This window comes from Hemiscyllium ocellatum, chromosome 4 (assembly GCF_020745735.1).
Source record: "Hemiscyllium ocellatum isolate sHemOce1 chromosome 4, sHemOce1.pat.X.cur, whole genome shotgun sequence".
Classification (NCBI taxonomy): domain Eukaryota; kingdom Metazoa; phylum Chordata; class Chondrichthyes; order Orectolobiformes; family Hemiscylliidae; genus Hemiscyllium; species Hemiscyllium ocellatum.
Window position 1 is genome coordinate 8,741,963 of NC_083404.1, and position 13,264 is coordinate 8,755,226.

Here is a 13,264-nt window from a genome sequence, read left to right on the forward strand (position 1 = left end):
GCTCCAGTTTCCTCCCACAGTCCAAAAATGTGCAGGTTAGGTGAATTGGCCATGTTAGATTGCCTGTAGTGTTAGGTGTAGGGGAGTGGGTTGTTGGGCCGAAGGGCCTGTTTCCACACGGTAAGTAATCTAATCTAAAACTGTATTAATCAATAGTCACTAAGTTATTGATCTTAATTTTCACAAGGCGCGTTTTTACAACAACCTATTTATTTTAGAAGCTGCTTTTTAAAACATTGCCCAATTGCACTCAGTTCATTGGTGATTTTTGTTCAACAAGATATAAAAAGTTTGAGGAAACTTAAGAAAAAGAAGACACATTACAAAATGGGCAGGGCTTCGATTACAATTTTGCCAACTTTCGCAATTGGTTCACAGTTTCCATACTGGACACAAACAGTTTTTTGTAGTGCTGTTTGAGGGATAGAAATTGGCAGGACACACAGTTGATAAGAATAGTACAAACAGTGTCGCTGTTGCTGACCGCTACCTACAGTGCTACTTGATCAGTTGAGAAAGGAGTCCCGAAGTACATAACAAAGTGACTCTCCTCAATCCCAGCTCCACTCAGTTACAAATCCACTTCACCAGCTCCAATAATTCCTGATTTACACAAGTGCTCTGTTTCCTGACTTTACATTTGTATTGTGTACCCTTGGAGTTTACAAAAGCATTTTGCATTACATATTCTTTTAGAAAAGTTGGAAAATGCATGTTTAAACATCTGTAGTTTTGGATAAAACACAGTGTCTATAAATGCATAAAATATTCAGAACAGAACCCACCCATTCAGCCCAACTGGTTCAAACTGTTGTGGAGCCTACTCCATTCCTTTTCTTTAACAATATTAGTATCCTGTTTCTGTTGGGATCAGTTAGCTCAGTTGGCAGGCCAGCTGGTCATAATGCAGAATGATATCAACAGCATGGGTTCAATTTCTGCACCATCTGAGGTCATCTTCATGGGCTCTCCTTCTTAACCTCTCCCCTTACCTGGACCTTATGGTCCAGTCAGACTATGACAATTTAATGTTTTTACTGTTACCTTTCTATCCATTCTCCTTCAAGTATTTGTCTCATGTCTGTTGTCATTCACCTGGAGATGGTTTATTTTGATCAAGATATTTGAACTTCAGTGACTGAATGGAGTGTTCATACAGAAGCAAGAAATTCACCTGCACCTCCACACACATCATCTATCGCATCCGCTGCACCCGATGTGGCCTCCTCTATATTGGAGAGACGGGCCGCCTACTTGCGGAACGCTTCAGGAAACACCTCTGGGACACCCGGACCAACCAACCCAACCACCCCGTGGCTCAACACTTTAACTCTCCCTCCCACTCCACCGAGGACATGCAGGTCCTTGGACTCCTCCATCGGCAGAACATAACAACACGACGGTTGGAGGAAGAGCGCCTCATCTTCCACCTGGGAACCCTCCAACCACAAGGGATGAACTCAGATTTCTCCAGTTTCCTCCTTTCCCCTCCCCCCATCTTGTCTCAGTTCCCTCGAACTCAGCACCGCCCTCCTAACCTGCAATCTTCTTCCTGACCTCTCCGCCCCCACCCCACTCCAGCCTATCACCCTCACCTTGACCTCCTTCCACCTATCACATCTCCATCGCCCCCTCCCCTAAGTCCCTCCTCCCTACCTTTTATCTTAGCCTGCCTGGCACACTCTCCTCATTCCTGATGAAGGGCTCTGGCCTGAAACGTCGAATTTCCTGTTCCTTGGATGCTGCCTGACCTGCTATGCTTTGACCAGCAACACATTTTCAGCTTTCATTGCAATAGACAGTTAAAAGTGTGATTGATTGCAGGAACATGAGATTACTGAAAAAACACATACTATCTTGAAACTTTTCATCTTGTACATATCAGGACAATTTGCAAGAACCCATGTAAAGGGAAAAACAAAATTTATTCGGTATGAGAGAAAATTGTTGATGAGTTGACAGTTGGACTCTAGTCGAGGCGCGTCATGGAATGGTGCCAATCAGAACTGTAGTTCTGGAAAATCAGGACTAATGTTGAAAAGCATCTTTGCAAGTTGCCCTGGAGCAGGCTATCATCGATGATTGCTTAATAAAAAAACAATTAAAGTTCTGTTGCAAAGGAAATAAGCAAATTGGTCATCTAACAGAAAGGAAACAGCTTTGAATGAAAAGTAACAAGAAAATAAAGAGATTTTTTTTTCAAAATGTGCTGCTGGTAGGTATCTGTAAAATTCTGGATTTAAAGATGCTCTGAATGTACATTGACTGCTGATAGGCAATTTTCTCTGGGCAATCAGCCCACAATAGACCAGTACGCGATTTCGAATATAGTGATGGTTCAGCCACTATAAACAATTGCAACTATGTGATCTTCCACAGTGCCTTTTTCTCTTAGGCTGATATGATTATTCCCAAGCACAATAAGAAGAAAATTAATAACCTTCTAAGAGATGGAGGCCACAAAATTCAGCTTGTTGGAGCCCATAAATTTATTGCAACTGATGGTATCAAAAATAGCATTATTGCTGTGCTCACACACTAAGAGAAAGTGAGGACTGCAGATGCTGGAGACCAGAGTTGAAAAGTGTGGTGCTGGAAAAACACAGCAGGCCGGGCAGCATCTGAGGAGCAGGAGAATCGACGTTTCGGGCATAAGCCCTTCTTCAGGAAGAAGGGCTTATGCCCGAAACGTCGATTCTCTTGCTCCTCGGAAGCTGCCTGGTGTGCTGTGTTTTTCCAGCACCACACTTTTCAACTCTGTGCTCACACACTCCCAATATCATGGTTTTGTTGAAGGAAAGCAGCAGAGATTCGCAGACCAGAGGCAGTAACATCCGTCGGTGTGTAACACAGTTTTAATACTGCTTCAGTTAATGGTGTCTTTGGAATATGACATGTTTGGCAAGGGAAAGATCACTTGACAACACCCATTCAGTGTTATTTAAACAGGACCTTTGGAAATCCTCCTTATACTTTTGTATACCCTTGACTTTGATCAGGCCAATATGATCGGAGGTCAAAGAGGGTTACAGCATGGAAATAGGCCCTTTGGCCCAACATGTCCGTGCTACCCTGTTCTCACAATTAATCTAGGTCCCATTTGCCTGCGTTTGGTCCATCTCCCTCCGAACCTATCCCATCCATGTACCTATCCCATCCATGTACCTGTCCAAATTGTACTCCCCTCCACCAGAACCTCTGGCAGCCCTTTTCAGACACTCACCACCCACTGTGTTAAAGAATTGTCCCTCTGGACCCTTTGTACCTCTCCCCCTCACCTTAAACCTATGCCCTCTAGACACCCCTGCCATGGGAAAAAGCTGCTGGCTATCTACCTTAACTATGCCTGTCATGATTATATACACCTCTACAAGTCTCCAATGCTCCAGGGAAAGATAGTCCCAGCCTATTTAACATAGAACATAGAACATAGAAAAATACAGCGCAGTACAGGCCCTTCGGCCCTCGATGTTGCGCCGATCCAAGCCCACCTAACCTACACTAGCCCACTTTCCTCCATATGCCTATCCAATGCCCGTTTAAATGCCCATAAAGAGGGAGAGTCCACCACTGTTACTGGCAGAGCATTCCATGAACTCACGACTCGCTGAGTAACCTTTCCTTACAACTCAATCTTCCAGTGCTGGTAGCAAGATAGTAAATTTTTTCTGCACTTTTTCTAGTTTAATAGTATCCTTTCTATAGTAGGATGGTTGCTCAATTTGAAATTCCATATTTTATTATTTTATAAATGTGAAGTCATCCAAGTTTCTGCTGCCCATGTTTTGAATCCTAACTAGCCCTTTCCTTATAGCCTTTGTGCTCGATGAACAACATTGGCTTCCAACTGGCAACATTTAAAATTCTCCTCCTGATTTTCGAATCTATTCTTAGCCTGGCTCCTTATGTCTAATCTCTTCTAGCCTCACAGCATTTTGACATACCCCCACTCATTTAATTGTACCTCCTTGAACATCATTTTTTTTTAAATCACTCCACCACTGGTGATCCTTTATTCATTTGCTTAGATCTGAAGCTGTACGATTTGCTTGCTATTCCTTTCTGACTCTCCACCTTGCGGTTTGACCACTTGAGGGAGAGAGAAGCAGAGTGGTAATGTCAATAGGCCAATAATCCACAAGGCCAGGCTCCCTTTCCAGGCAAGTAGGTTCAAATACTGCAGTGGAAAAGAAATTCAGATTAACAAAAAAGATACATAAAGCTGGATTCACTAATTGGTCATTGGCTTGATGATTGGCAGGATGGTTAATAATGAGGAAGATATTAGAAGGGTTGGTCAGATATGCAGATCAGTCGCATATGGAATTTAACCCTGGCAAGTATAAGGTGGCGCACTTTGGAAAAAGTAACAAGACAACAGTGTACTCAATGAATGACAGGTCACTAGGGAGCTCGGAGGAACAGAGGAATCTTGGTCCACTAATCTCTGAAGGCAGCACGACAGGTTAATGTGGTCGTTAAGAAGGCATATGAGACACTTTCTTGGTTGTGGCAGGAATTATAAGAGTAGGGAGGCATGTTGAAGCTGTACAGCACTTTGGTTACGTCACAGCTGAGTACTGTATGCAGTTCTGGTCATTGTACTAGTAAGGTCAGTTCTTTGATCAGCATCTTTCCCTTCACAGGCACCATCTCATGAAGAAAGAAATTATTTACTTTGAAACTTTGTTTTGCAAAGATGAAGTGATAAACACTAAATTAGTGAGCCGGAGGTGGAGGGGGATTCAATGTAGCAAATATACATTTCCAATTTGTAAAGACAGTTCAGGCTTTAAGTTTGTTTTTTGCTGGTGATTATCACCTGGCAGGATTCTTTGCAGAAATTCTTTCAGGCCATCAGTTTCCAAAATCTAAAAAAAAATTCTTTTTGGAGTCAAAGTGGAATAAAAGGGTTTTGGTGGAACAATGGCATTAATCTAAAGCAATCAGTCAGGAAAGAAAGCAGGCTTCTGTCATCGTACAAAACTTGTTCTTCTGATATTATCAAAATGGTATCTGCAAATGTCATCAGCCAGGTAACAATCTCACCATCTCGTCTAGGGTGGATCAATCGCAGCACGTATGGAGAATGCCAGACTCAGCCAAAGGCTTGAATGATGGAGAAAACAGCAAACAAACGTACAGCGGACTGAGAAATTCAAGGTCACCGTTTAACCCTTGTTTTGTACTTGCCTGAGCAGAAGAAAAGAAAAAGACAATGAAGTTTAGAGTCAGTGCACTGTATCACTACAGAAAAGATTAAAGCTGCATTCATGCATTTTTTTTAACAAAGGGTAGCTCCAATGGTCCTGTAAAGCCTGGCCTCTCAGTATTTACACGGCTGTAGGCCCCAGCTCCTTCGAATCTAGTTATGCAGCTGCACAGGATGGAGGGCATTGGCTATAAGATTGTGTGACCCCACTGTTGGCTGCTGTTGCCTAGAGACACGTGGCACAGATCAAAGGTTGAATACACTCTGGGTGCGTTTACATTGTACTAGTGGTCTCACAGGTCTCAAACTCCAGCAAAGAAACTGCAGATATTGGAAATCTGAAACAAAAACAGGAAAAAAAAGCAGGGGGAAACTCAGTGTCAGCACAGGAGCCTAACAGGTTCAAATTTCAGTTATAGACAGACAGGAAGCAGATCATATTCAAACATTTTATCAGGAACAGACCAAACAGGAAGGAAAACCCCTAAGAAGGGCAGTGAATGATCAGTAACATGCTCACAGTAAATGGGTAACATGGAATAGTTAATGAGGGATTATAGGGATAAGGTGGGGGTGGGTTTGGGTGGGCTGCTCTTCAGCAGGTCAGTGCAGACTCGATGGGCCAAATAGCCTCTTACTGTACAATAGGGATTCTATGATCATATCTACATGTTCTTAGTTAGCAAAACAGTAATTATTATCTACAATTCATCACTGTTGAATAAAGTATCCTGTGTTTACTTAATATTAGTTAAACATTGTAATCATAAAGAGTCACACAGCTACATTTCAGCTATAGAATAATCCATTATGCAGTATCAAACAGCATGACGTCTGATATCACGAGAACAATGTCACGGGAGTTTTGCTAATAATACAAGAGACGTGGCCTAGTTTTGGGCAAGTTTCCTTTGCAGCAATTATGTCATCTTTAATAAAAACCAAAAGAACTGCAGATGCTGAAAATCAGAAACAAAAACAAAAATTGCTGGAAAAGCTCAGTATGTCTGGCAAGATCTGTAGAGAGAAATCAGAGTTAACATTTCTTGTCGAGTGACTCTTCCTCAGAATGTCATTTTTAATGGTAGACAACTGAAATTGAAGAAAGTTTCGAAATTTATTCCACTATTTATTTAAATATACAAAACATTTAATATGTACAGAAAAATTACTACATTAATTAACTAAATGTTTTATTAATCCTGAGCATCCATAACTAATCCTTAAAAGAAAGAACTTGAGCAATTGCCCTAAAAAAGATAAGGTGACAAATTTAATCCAGTGTCCGACCCTGCAGCCTAATGAGCAATTATACTGATTGATAACACGCTCACCATAGAGTTGAATCTTGGTAGACTTTTTGCTTTGTTTAGTAAACAGTGTTGTGCTCTCTCATCATATTGGTCAGCTAATTAAAAGATTTTGATGGTGCTTTTAGTGGGTAGTGCATGATATGTTTGGAAAGTGTCCAAGTAGCAGATGTGTGGTGTCTGTGTCAGCGGAAGTTACAGGCTAAGCTTAGAATTGGACCTTAATGTATTATTTCCCTCAATGATAACTTTGTAGATGTACCTGGCACTCCACTCCCTCCCCACGTGGCACCATGCTAACCTGGCACTGTACCCCTATGCATCTGGTACACTACCCTCCCAACAATCTCACATCACATTTACGTTATCTACTTACTGGTTTGCCAGCAGCTGTCAAAGTGACTGTAAGGACCTTTTAAAGGCAGCAGCTGACTACTGTGACAAGGGACACATGGTTTGTCTTCTTCTGATAGTCATACATGCACTGCAGAGGTTCAAGAAGGCAGATCACCACCACCTTTTCAAAGTCAATTTGGAATGGACAATAAATGCTGGCCCAGTCAGCAAGGTCTTCGCCCACAAGTGAATTAAAAAACAATTTGTACATCGACTATTGAAGGCCAGTCAGAAGAGGTCTTGCATCTAAGAATGATGGCCAAATGTAGAGAATAGGGACACCAGTAACAAGGTTTTGTTTGAAGTGATCTATATCAATGGATGTTGACCACATGGAATACTGGTGCATCGCACAAATCTCCACCTATTGTAAAGCTCATTGTTTTTATAAAGCTGAGCACTCTCCTTAAGAAGACTTTCAGCTTATATTGCTAGGTACAATATAGAGTGCCCATTTCATGATCAGCCAATTTATATCCTTAAAGGCACAAAGATCAACGGAAGCAAAGTTATATGGAATAATGTATGTTATAATGCTTCAGTGCTTGTGTAATGCTAAACCTCCAAGACAGTGAACTGATGTCACAGGGCAGGTACGACTCTTCACAATTTAACAGTTTATGACAGAAGATAAGTAACATCCCAGATTTTACTCTGACCATTCAAATATTGATTCCTGCAGATTCCCCATCGTAGCACAGTCTGAAGGAATTGCTGGGGAAGTTGAATTTGCTGTGCCTGGAACCCTCCAAAAGTATCCACCTAAATCAGAGACATTGGAGGTAAATAAAATAATTGCTCAGGAAAAGTTTGACTATGAAATTCAGAACCGAGATGAGGAAGAATTTTGTTGAGTCCTTGGTGCTCCTTGCCATGAGAGCTATGGTGGCAGAGTCCTTGTATATATTTAAGAGTGAGAGAGATGATTCTTGATCAGCCGGGAATCAAGGGTTATGGGGAAAAGACAGGAAAGTGAACGTGAGGAATGTCACATCAGCCGTGGTCCAACTGAATGATGGAGCTGGCTTGAGGAACTATTCCTGTTCTTATTTCTTATGGTCTTATGACTATTAAATGAGTAGTCCAATTCCTGAGTCACTATTTGACTGACCTCACACAGTGAATTACACCCCCCCCTCCACCCCCAAGTCCCTTACAGCCCCAGACCCTAACCTGACAACCCTTGGGACTTGACCCCTCATCCACCTGACCCAACCAACATCTGCCCCCCCTGTCCTCCTTTGTTGGACCTGACACAAATCAATGAACCCCCATTCCCACTATGGACCTAACCCAAACCGCAGTGCCACCAGACACAACCCAACATTCCCCTGAGCAAGAGCCAATCAAATACACTCCACTGCCAGGCCCAAAACACACCCTTCAGACACAATTCCCCTCCCTCTCCATCTTGTACCTTGAAAACCCACCCACGGCACCTTACTCACCTGGTACTCCACTCCCTCCCCAACTGGCACCATGCTAACCTGGCACCGTACCCCTATGCATCCCGGCATTACCCTCCAAACACTCTCACATCACATTTACCTTAGCTACTTACTGGTTTGCCAGCAGCTGTCAAAGTGACTCTAAGGACCTTTTAAAGGCAGCAGCTGACTACTGTGACAAGGGGGCATGGTATGTCTTCCTCTGATAGTTGTGTGCGCCAATAATAAAACTGATTAGAATGGGAGTACAGTTCCTCATTTCCAAGGGAGCCTGGACTGGAGTCTCCTCTCATTAATACAGAATTCCTTCCTTTCGCATCTCCACTTTGCAGAAAATGGGCCTAACTTTACCACAATGGAGGTAGAAAGTCAATCATTCATCTGGAGCTTGAAATTTACCAGTAATTCAAATGTCCTTGATTCACTTCAGCAAGTTCTGGGTGACCTGTAGTTACCTTTTTAAAAGCCTTACATACACAGACTAGATTAGCAGCCAAACCTGAGGACGCCAGACTACCCCAACATTAATGCCATAAGTGATTTGATCGATTTGCAGCAAATGTTTAAAGTTGGTACATATGATATTCCTGGCAATAAACCGCTCCACTTTCACTCCTGTAGACATTATTAGAATGTATTTAGTTAAAGGTTTGCACTTTGGTGTGTGCTCACTTTTCTTTTTGCTTTTCTGAATGTTTGAGTACAGTTAAAACAGAACGTCACTTGGTTATAATCTGTGCATGTGTTTGGGAAGATTTGGTTGTTAAATTACCAGCTGTTTCACTCTGTAAGCTAACTTCGTGACTTTGCCTAAATGTTACCCTGAACCACGTCAAACAGTTTCTTTGAGTTCATAAAGACATCAGCATGCAAGCCCCTCAATGAGCTAGCAGGAAAAACAAAGGTTAGTTATTGGCTCTTGGGGCTTTATGTTCTTGGTTAAAAAAAAGAATACAAGCAGCAGGGGTCACACAGACTTTGAAATGAAAGAAAAGAAAATGTTTCCATGGCTTGGAAACAAATTTGTTTCAAGGTTGGGCTTGGGCAAAATCATTGTCCTTTTATTAAGATGAGATTTAGAAAGAGTTATGCTGAGAATAAGCTTTCAGCTGACTAGAATGGAAAACCCTTGGGGAACTTCTGTGCAGCTTCATTGGTCCTGAATAGAAACAGACAATGGACTGAAAACAGGAGAATACATTCAGTGCCTTACAGAATCCATCCTTAAATACTGTAAAAGGATAACCATGGTAAGCCAAGTAATATGTCTAAAAGTGAATGTATATTTTTGCAGTAAGAAATTGGATTAAAATGAAGCCTGCCAGAGATGTAGTTGCTGTGGTGCGTACTTAGATGTGCTGCGCTATGCGATGTGTTACAAACACAGTAAGTAAGATAATAGCCCATTGGGTAACACAACTACACACAGCCATTTTCTCTGCTACATTAGGTTTCTATGGGCTGCATTTGGGCTTTTGACAAAACGGGACAGCAAAGGTCACAGCATCTGAAGCAGTTGGAGGAGGAATAAAAGACAGCTATTACAATGATGGGGAAATGCAGGCCACCAGCTTTGAATGCCTCTAGATGACATGTGTGAAATTGACAAGGAACAATATGATTTAAGTCCAAGAAAAAACGGAAGTAGGTTCCTGGTGTTGCTTTTACTGCTTTTTGCAGAGTTTTTTTCACTTGCTGCTTTCATCAGGCAATTGCAAGATGATCCGATTATCAAAGAAGGTATGCTTCTGATGAAATATGTTTTTCTTCAGCAATAAATAAGTGTTGGACAAAAACCGTTGACTAATAGTTTCTCATAAACTCTATAGTTACAACTCAGCTACAGTTTTGAAGAAGGCCATTTTGAACCAGTAATAAATTAAAATTTTAAGAACCTCAAGCCTAATCGCAACTGGCCTTGAAGTTAGTTTCGACAGAGACTGGTTGAAGAGGCAAAGATGTATCCAGAGACACGTCATTTGATATACCTGTTAAGAAGACTATGTGTCTCCAACCTAACGAGTGGGTTCCCGGAACTTAAGAAATTCAGCAAGAGGCAAGGAGACCAGATCTTTTATGGCTTTTATAGTTCTGCATGTAGCTCTCCCATTTCTCATATCTTCTTCCTGCACTATGATCTTTCACCCAGTCTACATGTATTCCTGATCAGATTTTTCAGCCATTTCCAAGCAATCACTCTCCTCCCCAAACCGCAAATCTGCCTCCCTCTCTGTTCTCTGCTCTTAGCTTTAACCTTCTGTTACAAGGTTTCTCAGGTGACAGCTCTGTCAGACAGGCTGGCCAGCAGCCAAGACTCGACAGAAAATGTTTAAATGTCACTCCACGGATACAATTTACAGAACATTTGGCAAACCTGTACTCCTGGGTTTCCCTTCCCTAACATTGGCCCCTCCAACATCTTTCTGTTCTATCACTCCAAACATTCATGCCAATAAATATTGTGACCCCAGGATTTGACATTCAGCATAGTTTAATTATATTGGTTTTAGAATTAATTAAACCAACTGTGTCACTAGTGGGATGATTACCTGCTCTGGTTTCCCACATCACAAGCAACAACATACTCTGTGTCGAAAATGGGATTCAAATAGTTAGGTGGTTGTTTTTGTCTGGCATGGATGCAATGGACCGAAGGGCCTTTTTCTGTGCTGTAGATCTTTATGATACTCTATGATATCTCACATTGCTGCACGTCATGCGCTAATGTGACATGTCTCCACATCAGCCACCTTTGTGGTTTCTCAGGTATAGATGACCAATTTCATCTTAAGTTATAGGTAGACTGGTGTTGTGTACATTATACCAGCTGGCTCATGGAATAATCCAAACACATTTCACATTGGATCTTTAACACCACAGGAGGTTTGGGGGTTAGATTTCCCATTTCAGTAGTAAGCTCATGGAAAATCAAGAAGATAAACTTTTGGCTCCTCGACTGTTTGCTGACCACAAGTTAATGTTGATCGGCTTTCAGACAGAGCCAGGGGCAGCTGGACAATAAAATATCTCCTGCTGGTCTCAAATCAAACAGTATGTTAGCCTTTATCAGAGGAGGTATTGAGTACAGGAACAAAGGCATCCTTCTTCCATTGTACAGAACACTGTTAGACTGCATTTTGTGCAAGTCTGGTCTCTTCGCCGAAGGAAAGGAAACTTGGAGAGAGAAAGTGCAGTGAAGGCTCATGTGGTGGGACTGTCCCTTAAGGAGAGATTGAGCAGACTTAGTCTGTATTAGATTAGATTAGATTACTTAGATTAGATTACTTACAGTGTGGAAACAGGCCCTTCGGCCCAACAAGTCCACACCGACCCGCCGAAGCGAAACCCACCCATACCCCTACATTTACCCCTTACCTAACACTACGGGCAATTTAGCATGGCCAATTCACCTGACCCGCACATCTTTGGACTGTGGGAGGAAACCGGAGCACCCGGAGGAAACCCACGCAGACACGGGGAGAACGTGCAAACTCCACACAGTATTCTGCAGCGCTTAGAGTGATAAGTGTCAATCTTATAGAAACTTTCAAAATTCTTAAAAGATAGAGAGGCTGGGATGTTTCTTCTGGTCCACAGTTGAAAATGTGTTGCTGGTTAAAGCACAGCAGGTTAGGCAGCATCCAAGGAACAGGAAATTCGATGTTTTGGGCATAAGCCCTTCATCAGGACAGCCAATGGCAGCCAATTTGTGGACAGCAAGCTCCCACAAAGAGCAACGTAATAAAGACCAGATAATCTGTTTTTGTGATGTTGATTGAGGGATAAATATTAGCCAGGGCACAAGGAATAACTCCTGCTTTCATTGTAATTCTGTCAGATCTTTTATAGGGAGCTTATGGAATATTTGCTTAATATTTCTTTGGAAAACAGTACCTTCTATGGGTGGCAACACACCTTCAGCACTGTATGAGAGGGTCAGTAGATTTTTGTCCTCTTGGAGTGGGAACACAGCTGAACCCGAAAACATTCAGAGGCAGGAGAGTAACTAATGATGCCACGCTGGACACATGGTGTCATCCCTTGAAAATGGGAATGCTGGTGCTAAAGAAAGTGAGAACGACTTGCATTTACTTAACCCCTTTCTTGACCACAGAATGTCTCAAAGCACTCAACGGCAAGTGAAGGACTTTTGAAATGTAATCATCATTGTAACTTAAGAAACTGACATAACAACTTTCATTGCCTGAGCATTTCAGTCAAATTAGGGTGGACAAATACTCACTATCCTGTTAATGGGCAGTTTGACAGGATAGGAACAGACAATACTATCCTTCTGTTTATAATGAACTATGTTGATTCCAGGGCACATTTCCTGTGTGCCAAAATAAAATGCAGTCATGCAAGTAGTAGACCTACGCTTTGCTGTGTCTGCTGCTGTGATAAATACGGTACAATTAGCCAGCTGCCAGCTCATTCATGTAATTGAAATAAGAACAGCAACAATAAAAGAACATCTTTTATTCCACCTATATAAACTGGATTTAAGTCCAGTACCAAAATCCAGTACAATTAACCCTATGATCACCCTGAGTCCCTGCACAAAATTTGACATATAACCGTGAAGGATCTGCTGACTTGGCCGTTTACAATGTAATCCTTATCTCCCTCAATTCTGGCCCATACCTGTGAAACTGCTTTCTACTACTCTCCATGTTGATTCTTAACCCCCAGTCCTGCCATGAACAACATCAGTGCCTCTCTGTGATTTAGCAGGACTCAGTCAAGCAATCAAGAATGGAAACCTTGAATATTTTTTAGGCAAATGGATGTTGCCTAAATGATAAAAGTCGACTGTTTTCCTGATTTAACATTGTTTAATCTGAACTATTCAGAGCAAGACCCAAATAAAAGGGTGTTTTGATCTTTAGAGCTGAACT

The 13,264-nt window shown here is 41.9% G+C and overlaps 1 protein-coding gene across 3 annotated transcripts in view; it reads left to right on the forward strand.

Moving 5' to 3' along the window:
- The window catches only part of sulf1 (sulfatase 1), a 390,572-nt gene that overhangs the window by 25,246 nt on the left and 352,062 nt on the right, over nt 1-13,264 (forward strand). The window contains exons 2-3 of one of the 3 annotated variants that reach the window (XM_060822708.1): nt 5,062-5,163; nt 7,601-7,700. The exons of 1 other annotated variant lie outside the window; for it this stretch is intronic. The gene's annotated coding sequence lies outside the window, so the exon portion shown is untranslated. The remainder of the gene's footprint in view (nt 1-5,061; nt 5,164-7,600; nt 7,701-13,264) is intronic. One more of the 3 variants, XM_060822711.1, reaches the window with a different exon arrangement.